Genomic DNA, 10,112 nt, shown 5'->3' on the forward strand with positions numbered 1-10,112 from the left:
ACTTCAAGGGGTTTGAATGAGGATAGCTGCAATAACGAGTGCTATATGGCTGACTGAGGAGTAGGCAATGAGTGATTTTAGGTCTGTTTGACGTAGACAAATAGAGCTAGTTATGATTATTCCCCATAAGGAAAGCATAAGGAAAGGGTATGCTATGTATTCTGTTAGGGGGTTGAGTATTGACGTGATTCGTAGCATGCCGTGGCCCCCGAGTTTTAGTAGTATGGCTTCAAGGACTATGGAGCCTGCGATGGGGGCTTCTATGTGTGTTTTGGGTAGTCAAATGTGGAGGCCGTAGAGGGGCATTTTTACTATAAAGGCTATTATGCAGGCCAATCCTATAAAGATGTTGGATCAGGAGTTGGATAGTGGTTGGGTTCAATATTGAAGTACTAGGAAATTTAGGGAGCCTATGATGTTTTGTATGTATGTTAATGCCACTAGCAATGGGAGTGACCCAATTAATGTGTAGAATAGAAAGTAAAGTCCTGCATTAAGTCGTTCTGTTTGGTTACCCCAGCGGATAATGATAATAAGGGTAGGGACTATCGTGGCTTCAAATATAATGTAAAATAGGATTAGCTCTGTGGCAGTGAAGTATGATTAGAAGTGTTTATAACATGACTAGTATTGTGATGTATAGTTTTTTTCAGATTAGTGATTCTTTGAGTAAGTGGAATTGGCTGACTATTAATATTAGGGGGAGGAGTCATATTGTTAGGATTAGTAATGGTGCAGAGAGGGAGTCGGAGAAGAATATTAATGAGTAGTTGAGGCTATTGTCGTTGAATTGGTTAAGAAGAAGTAGGCTTGTAAGGCTAATTAATAGACTGTGGGTTGTGGAGTTAATTCAGATTATGTTGCTTTTTGATAGCCAATTTAGAGGTATTAATATGATTGTGGGGATAATAAATTTTAGCATTGGAGAAGGTTGAGGTTTTGTACGTAATCAGTCCCACATGTGTTTGATACTATTACTAATAGGGCTAATCCGAGAGCTGCTTTGCAGGCTGCGAATACCAGTAGGATGATTGGTATTATGCTGGCTAAGGTGAAATGTGAGTTTAAGATTGTTAGGGCTGCTAGGATAAATAGTGATAATATCATGCCCTCTAAGCAAAGTAGTGAGGATATTAGGTGGGACCGGCATATCAGTAAACCTATAAGGGATATAGTGAAAGCCATGATAATGTTTATATGTACTAGGGACACTTGGTAGTTATGAGTTTAACCATAATCTAATGAGTCGAAATCACTTGTTTTATTTTAAACTAAATACCGTCTTCAGCTCACTCCAACCCCTTTTGAGTTCATTCATAGGCCAGGCTGATTGCTAATAATGAAATTAAAAATAGGGCTATGATAAGTATCGTTTTTAGGTTGTTTGTTTGGGTTGCTCAGGGGAGGGGTAGTAGGAGGGCAATTTCTAGGTTGAAAAGAAGGAAGGTGATTGATACTAGGAAAAATTTTATAGAAAAGGGTAAGTGGGCAGATCCTATAGGGTCAAATCTGCACTCGTAGGGGCTTGTTTTTTCTGCATAGATGTTTAGTTGAGGAAGTCAGAAGGCAATAAGTATGAGTAATGAGGCTAGTATTGTGTTTGTTAATGAGGTCAGTATTAGGTTTATTGTTCTTTTTCGGGGTGTACCTAAACTAGCTGATTGGAAGTCAGTTGTACTAATTAATACTAAAAGGACTATGAGCCTCATCAATAAATAGATATGTAAAGAAATAGTCATACAACATCTACAAAAGGTCAATGTCAAGCAGCAGCTTCGAAGCTGAAGTGGTGGTTGGATGTGAAGTGGAATTTTAGTTGGCATAGGAAACAAACAATAAGAAAGGTAGATCCAATAATTACATGCAGTCCATGAAATCCTGTGGCTATGAAGAAAGTTGATCCATAGACTCCATCTGAGATTGTAAAAGGGGCTTCGTAATACTCTGATGCTTGTAGTAGTGTAAAATAAATACCGAGAGCAATTGTAATGAAAAGGGCTTGGAGTATATTTGCGATTTCCTTCTATAAGGCTATGATGGGCTCAGGTAATGGATACGCCAGAGGTTAATAGCACAGAAGTGTTGAGGAGTGGTACTCTAGGGGGTTTAAGGGGTGAATGCCTGTTGGTGGTTAGCATCCGCCTAGTTCAGGAGTGGGGGCGAGACTTGAGTGGTAGAAGGCTCAAAAAAAGCCGGTATAAAGTAGGACTTCTGATATGATAAATAAGATTATTCTGTATCGAAGTCCCTTTTGGACGGTTGGTGTGTGGTGGCCTTGGAAAGTGCTTTCTCGAATGACGTCTTGTCATCATTGATATACTGTTAGAATATTAGTCAGTAGGCCCAGTATTAGGAGAACTATTGAGTTGAAGTGGAATCATATGATTAGGCCTGATGTTATGAGAAGTGCTGAAAGAGCTCCTGTGAGGGGTCAAGGACTGGGGTTTACTATGTGATACGTGTGGGTTTGGTGGGTCATTATGTGTTGTCGTGCAGGTATAAGCTTACTAAGAGGGTAAGAACATAGGCTTGAATTATAGCGACAGCAAATTCAAGGATGGTGAGTAGGATGAGAATAGTAAATGTAATAAGAGCTGTGAACGTGCTGGTGCTTACTAACACAGGGGTTGTCTCCCCGATTAGGTGTATTAGTAAGTGGCCTGCCGTAATATTGGCTGTTAGTCGTACTGCCAGTTCTACTGGCTGGATGAATAGGCTAATGGTTTCGATAATTACTAGCATAGGGATGAGGAAAGTGGGTGTGCCTTGTGGTAAGAAGTGGGCTAGGGATGCTTTTGTTTTCTTACAGAGGCCCGTATTGACGGCACCGGCTCATAGAGGGATGGCTATTCCTACATTGACTGGGAGCTGTGTGGTGGGTATAAATGAGTGGGGTAATAGTCCGAGGAGATTGGTTGAGCCGATAACTAGAATGAGTGATATTAGTATTAGCGATCAGGTTTGTCCTTTATGATTATGAATACCTATTATTTGCTCTGATGCGAGTTGAATTAATCACTGTTGAAGGGAGATTATGCGATTATTAATTAGTCGTTTTGATGTTGGGAATAGAACACTTGGGAATATAACGGTCAGGATGACTACAGGGATACCTATTACTGGGTTTATGAAAGGGGCAAATAGATTTTCGTTCATACTGTTTCTCAAGGGGCATATTGTTTTCGTATTTTAGTGAGTGTTGATTTTGGGTTGGGGTAGTAGATGTGCTTTGAGATTTTTAGTTGAAATATAATAAATAGTGTTAGAAATATAGATGAAATAGTAACAAATCATGTTGATATATCTAGTTGTGGCATGTCATCAAGGAGAACTTTGGCTCTCAATTTTTAACTTAAAAGGTTAACGCTAATCTAGCTTCTTAATGAGTTTATAGTATAAACGCTGATCATTTCTTGAAGTATTTTAGGGGCACTAGTTCAAGAACAATTGGCATGAAGCTGTGGTTTGACCCACAGATCTCTGAACACTGTCCGTAGAACAAGCCTGGTCATGTTGATATTAGGGTTTGGTTTAGGTGCCCTGGGATTGCGTCTGTCTTTAGGCCCAAGGAGGGTACGGCTCATGAGTGTAGTATGTCTTCAGAGGAAATTAGTACTCGGATTGTTATCTCTATAGGTAAAATGACTCGGTTATCTACTTCTAGTAGTCGTAGTTCTCCTGGTTTTAGGTCTGGTGTTGGGATTATATAGGAATCAAAGTTTAGGTCTTTGTAGTCAGTGTACTCATAGCTTCAGTATCATTCGTGGCCTATAGTTTTTACAGTAAGAGATGGGCTGTTGATTTCATCTATCACATAAAGAACTCATAATGATGGCAGGGCAATTAAGATTAAGATAATGGCCGGCAGAATAGTTCAAATAGTCTCCACCTCTTGGGCATCTATTGTGCTAGTATGTGTTAACTTAGTTGTAAGTATTAGTGTAATGATATAGAGGACTAAGGAGCTAATTAGGAAAACAATTATTAGTGTGTGGTCGTGAAAATGTAGTAGTTCTTCTATGATGGGTGATGTTGTATCTTGAAAGCCTAGTTGGAAGGGATATGCCATAGAGATATACAATATTTTCACTTGTAACTTAACTTCGACAAAGTTATATAAAGTTTTACTAATATCTCGTTCATGAAGAAAGACATAGTGGCTATGATGTTGGCTTGAAACCGATAAGAGAGGGTTCGATTCCTTCCTTTCTTGACTATTTTAGATTAATGTAGGTTGGTTCTTCGAATGTATGATATGGTGGAGGACATCCATTTAGTCATTCTAAACTTGTGATAGTAAGCTCTACTGCTAATACTTCTCGTTTGGATGTGAATGCTTCTCAGATAATGAAGACTATCAGTATGACCGCTGTTAATGAGATGAATGAGCCTATTGATGAGATAGTATTCCATGTTGTATAGGCGTCTGGATAGTCGGAGTATCGTCGAGGCATGCCAGATTAGCCTAGGAAATGTTATGGGAAGAAGGTTATGTTGACACCCACGAATATGATCACAAAGTGAATTTTTGCTCATGTCAAGTTGAGTGTATACCCTGAGAATGGTGGAAATCAGTGTACAAATCCTCCTATGATAGCGAAAACAGCTCCCATTGAGAGCACATAGTGAAAGTGTGCGACTACATAGTAGGTATCATGAAGTACAATGTCTAATGATGAATTAGCTAGGACAATACCTGTTAGTCCACCGACTGTGAAAAGGAAGATGAAACCCAAGGCTCACATCAGGGCCGGTGATCATTTAATATTGCCTCCATGGAGTGTTGCCAATCAGCTAAATACTTTTACCCCTGTAGAGATAGCAGTAGTTATAGTAGCTGATGTAAAGTATGCTCATGTATGAATGTCCATACCTACTGTGAATATGTGATGGGCCCATACAATAAAACCTAAGAACCCAATTGATATTATAGCTCATACCATACCCATATATCCGAAAGGCTCTTTTTTTCCCGAGTAGTAAGGTACAATGTGTGAGATCATCCCAAACCCAGGTAGGGTGATGGTGGCCTCGTAGAATGAGTGGGAGTGTTCCTTCCTCTGCTATATTTTGGAAGAGTTTGAGAAGGATAGGTGTTAGCTCTTCTCTAAATGTTTGATAGAATTCGCCTGTGAAGCCATCTGGTCCTGGGCTTTTGTTTGTTGGAAGATTTTTAATCACAGTCTCAATTTCAGTGCTCGTGATTGGTCTGTTTATATTTTCTATTTCTTCCTGGTTCAGTCTCAGAAGGTTGTGCTTTTCTAAGAATGTGTCCATTTCTTCCAGGTTGTCCATTTTATTGGCATATAGTTGCTTGTAGTAATCTCTCATGATCCTTTGTATTTCTGCAGTGTCAGTTGTTACTTCTCATTTTTCATTTCTAATTGTATTGATTTAAGTCTTCTCCCTTTTTTTCTTGATGAGTCTGGCTAATGGTTTATCAATTTTGTTTATCTTCTCAAAGAACCAGCTTTTAGTTTTATTGATCTTTGCTATTGTCTGCTTTCCTTTCTAAACGATTCACATTTTTTAAAATAATTAATTAATTAATTAATTAATTAATTAATTTTTGGCTGCATTGGGTCTTGCTGCATGCAGGCTTTCTCTAGTTGCAGCAAGCGGGGGCTACTCTTCGTTGAGGTGCGTGGACTTCTCACTGTGATGGCTTCTCGTGTTGTGGAGCATGGGCTCTAGGTGTGCGGGCTTCAGTCATTGTGGCACGCAGGCTCAGTAGTTGTGGCTCGCGGGCTCTAGAGTGCAGGCTCAGTAGTTGTGGTGCATGGACTTAGTAGCTCTGCGGCATGTGGGATCTTCCTGGACCAAGGCTCGAACCCGTGTTCCCTCCATTGGCAGGTGGATTCTTAACCACTGCACTACCAGGGAAGTCCCTGAATGATTCGCTTTTTAATGCAGGGACTTATTCATCCTTAAATGATACATGGTAGGAATTCAATGAATATCTGTCAGCTGATTAAATAAATGAGCAACAATTTACTTCTGCAGCCACCTTTGCTGGGTAAGACACTTTGGATCTGAAGATTCTATTGAACACGGGGCACCCTCCAGCTCCTCAGGAAATAGTGGACATGGAACCTTCCCTTGAGGGAGAGAAAGCATGTTTCTGGGAGCTTTGCAAATGTTTCATGGGAATCCCACTTTTGGTTCTCTTAAGGACTCTTTTTTGGTTCATCACTCCATATGCCTCTTGGACCAAATTACTACATGTTTCTGGTGGTTCAACATGTTCTTGGCCACAGAGGCTGATATCCTGCTACAAACTGAGCCTGGTAGGAACTTAAAAGGAGATGCTTCTCATCTGTCCTCTGGCATGCCTTCAGTGAGACTCAGGCATTTGAAGACATCAGACCCAGACACCAAAATGAAATTAACAAGAAGGGGCTCCCATGAGGGAGACTGGGCGCCTCAGATTCAAATGAGCAGTCGATTGAATCCAGTGAAGGCGCTAATGAGCTGTTCTACGCAGCTCTGGCAAACTCACCCCGCACCTATAATTTTCTCTCTGGATATCATTAAAATCAAATGATTCCCTTATTTGGGGTATCCATTTACAGTGTAATTATTTTGGTCTTTTGTAGTGACTTTCGTGGTTAAATTAGGCAATTCTTCTGCCTGTGTAGATAATGTAATGACTTTTTAATCATTTGTTTTCTACCAGCCAAATTGTTTCCATGATCCCATTAGAATTCTTCTGTAGTGATTCCAATGGATTTATTGAACTACTGGTGACAGCCTCACTGATGAACTGCAGGCTGCCTGCTGTTAAACTCAACCAATGAATATCGAATACCTTCCATTTTCCCAGGAACCCAGAAAAAAATCTAATAATTTTGATCGATGGATATATTTCCTGACATTCAGCATAGAAATTACAAAGAATACCATATGCTTATGGTAGGTTTTAAAAATATAAATTTATTTTTTTATGATTATAAAAGTAATACATTATTATTCTTAAAAAATCCAGAAATACCCCAAATACAACAAATACTATAAAAATGCCTGTAATTTCACCACTTACTTAAAACCATCTTGTATTAGATGGTATCTCCCTATAGTTTTTTAAAAAAAATCTATTTCTCTTTCCATTATCTATCAATTATCTACATACCTACCTATCCAAAATTGGAACCATAATTTTTTCACCATATTTTTTTCATTTAATATGCATGATAAGAATTTTTCCATGTCCCTGAATATTCATTGCAGTTACAGTCTTGAATGGTTGTGTAATATTTTAGTATATACATTTGTTCTCCAAATACTTTCTGAGCTCCTACTCTGAACAAGCAAAGACTTACTGTAATTTATTTAGTCATTGCTCTATTGTTTGAACATTGTTTGAGCTTTTAAAAATATAAGTCATATCATAGCTCTCTGCTCCAAACACTGCAAGGGCTCCCCATTTTGCTAAGAGTAAAAAGCTTACATCCTTATGATGGCCTTTGAGGCCCTTCAAGGTTGCCCCCAACTCTTACCTCTCTGGCTTCATCTCCTATTCCTCTCCCTGCCCAGGCCACACCAGCCCCACTGGACTCCCTACTGTTTTTCTGATTGCCAGACAAGCTGTGCCCCTGGGCCTTTGCACTAGCTGTTCTCTCTGCCTGGAATGCCCAAGGACCCACTACCCAGATTTCTCACCTCCTTAGAATCTTGTGCTCAGGCGTCATCTTCTTACTGAAGCAAACTGTTCCTTTTTGTCTTGCCTCCAGCCACTCCTGATTGCTCTTATCTTGCTCTGCTTTGTCTTTTTTTTTTTTCACAGCGTCTATTATTTTCTCATGTACTATTATACTTTATTTACTAAGTTTACCATTTATTATCTGCTCCTCCCACTGTAATGTAAATTCCATGAGGGTAGAGATTTTTGTCAATTTTGTTCACCAGTGTATTGCAGGTGCCCCAAACACTACTTAGCACATAGTAGGTGCTCAATAAATATTTGTTGCATGAATGTATAAATGTTTTTGCATTTTTGGCTACTTGTGTACAATGCTATATAGAGTCTAAATCTCTGTATCAATCTCTTGTGATTTTCTGAGATTTCATGGAATTACTGAATCAAAGGAACAACTTTTAAGACTTTCTGATATATGTCATCAAACAGCTTTTTAGAAAACTTGTGCTGATTTACGCTTCCAGCAGAGTATAACTATGTCCATCTCATTGCATTAACACAGGCATTAGGCATTATTTTAAAAATATCTTCGTTAACCTGAGTGCTGAAGAACACTACTCATTTTAAAATTTTATGTTAAAAAATTTTACAACTATTTGACTACTAGTAAGTTTGAATATTTAAAAATCAGCTTATTAGTTATTGATTTCTTTGGGGGATCACCTGATCACATTCCTTATTGATTTTTGTAGTGAATATTAAGATTTATTTTCATGTTTATTAGGAATAATTTGTGCACACAAGAGAATATATTTAGAGAAAAAAAAAATACTCTTGAACCCACCGCCCAGTTTAAGAAATAGGACATCGTCAGTTCTTTTGAAATCCTAATGTGCCAGTGAATGCCTACCAGTCGCATTCCTCAACATCTTCACAGAGAAACCATTGCTTTTTTGTGTGTCCCCAATGGCATATTGTTTAGTTTTGTCTGTTTTGAAAATGGAGTCATACTGCAGTTCAACATTGTGTTTCTAAAATGTTTGATTGCTGGAATCTGGCCGCAGCGTCCGCCGCGCCCGCCGCCTCCGGACAGTGGACCCGCACAAAGTGAGCGAGCCTCGAGCCTTCGTGAAAATGTGCAGGCAGGACCCGAGCATTCTGCACACCGAGGAAATGCGCTTCCTGAGGGAGTGGGTGGAAAGCATGGGGGGTAAAATACCACCTGCTACTCATAAAACAAAATTGGAAGAAAATACCAAGGAAGAAAAAACAGTAAGAAGGTGGGGGAAAACATAAAGACAGATGAACCATCAAGTGAGGAAAGTGATCTAGAAATTGACAATGAAGGTGTGAATGAACCAGACACTGACGCCCCTCCAGAAATGGGAGATGAAAATGTAGAGATAACTGAGGGGATGATGGATTATGCAAATGATAAAAAAGTGGCTGCCGTTGATGCCCTAAATGATGGTGAACTCCAGAAAGCCATGACTTGTTCACAGATGCCATCAAGCTAAATCCTCGTTTGGCCATTCTGTATGCCAAGAGAGCCAGTGTCTTCATCAAATTACAGAAGCCAAATGCTGCCATCTGAGACTGTGACAGAGCTATTGAGATAAATCCTGATTCAGCTCAGCCATACAAGTGGCGAGGGAAAGTGCACAGACTTTTGGGCATTGGGAAGAAGCTGCCCATGATCTTGCCCTTGCCTGTAAGCTGGGTTATGATGAAGATGCTTGTGCAATTATGAAAGAAGTTCAACCAAGGGCCCAGAAAATTGCTGAACGTCGGAGAAAGTATGAGCGAAAACGTGAAGGGCGAGAGATCAAAGAAAGAATAGAAAGGCTCAGGAAGGCTCGGGAAGAACGTGAGAGAGCCCAGAGAGAGGAAGGAGCCAGATGACAGTCAGGAGCTCAGGATGGCTCTTTTCCAGGTGGTTTCCTGGTGGAATCCTGGTAATTTTCCTGGAGGAATGCCTGGAATGGGAGGGGGCATGTCTGGAATGGCAGGAATACCTGGGCTCAATGAAATTCTTAGTGATCCAGAGGTTCTTGCAGCCATGCAGGATCCAGAAGTTATGGTGGCCTTCCAGGATGTGGCTCAGAACCCAGCAAATATGTCAAAATATCAGAGCAACCCAAAGGTTATGAATCTCATCAGTAAATTGTCGGCCAAATTTGGAGGTCAAGCATAATGCCCTCTGACAAATAAAGCCCCTGCTGAAGGTAAAGCAACTTAGATCACCTAATGGATGTCCCAGTAATACAAACCGTGTACCTCTGACCTTCTCATGAAGAAGGCTGGGGTGCTTTGAGGATAATCCCTACCCCTCTGCCCCAAATGCAGCTGAAATATTTTACAGTGGTTTGCCATTAGGGTATTCATTCAGATAATGTTTTCCTACTAGAAATTAAGAACTTTAAACAATTAAAAAAATAAAGTAAAATTAAATGTTTGAATTCAACAACTACAGTTC

At 39.8% G+C, this 10,112-nt stretch overlaps 1 pseudogene; it reads left to right on the forward strand.

The window, feature by feature from the left end:
* The first annotated feature begins 6,241 nt into the window (after positions 1-6,241).
* On the forward strand, positions 6,242-9,831 carry LOC118902785 (annotated as a pseudogene).
* The last annotated feature ends 281 nt before the right edge of the window (positions 9,832-10,112 follow it).

Source organism: Balaenoptera musculus, chromosome 10, assembly GCF_009873245.2.
Source record: "Balaenoptera musculus isolate JJ_BM4_2016_0621 chromosome 10, mBalMus1.pri.v3, whole genome shotgun sequence".
In the NCBI taxonomy this organism is placed as follows: domain Eukaryota; kingdom Metazoa; phylum Chordata; class Mammalia; order Artiodactyla; family Balaenopteridae; genus Balaenoptera; species Balaenoptera musculus.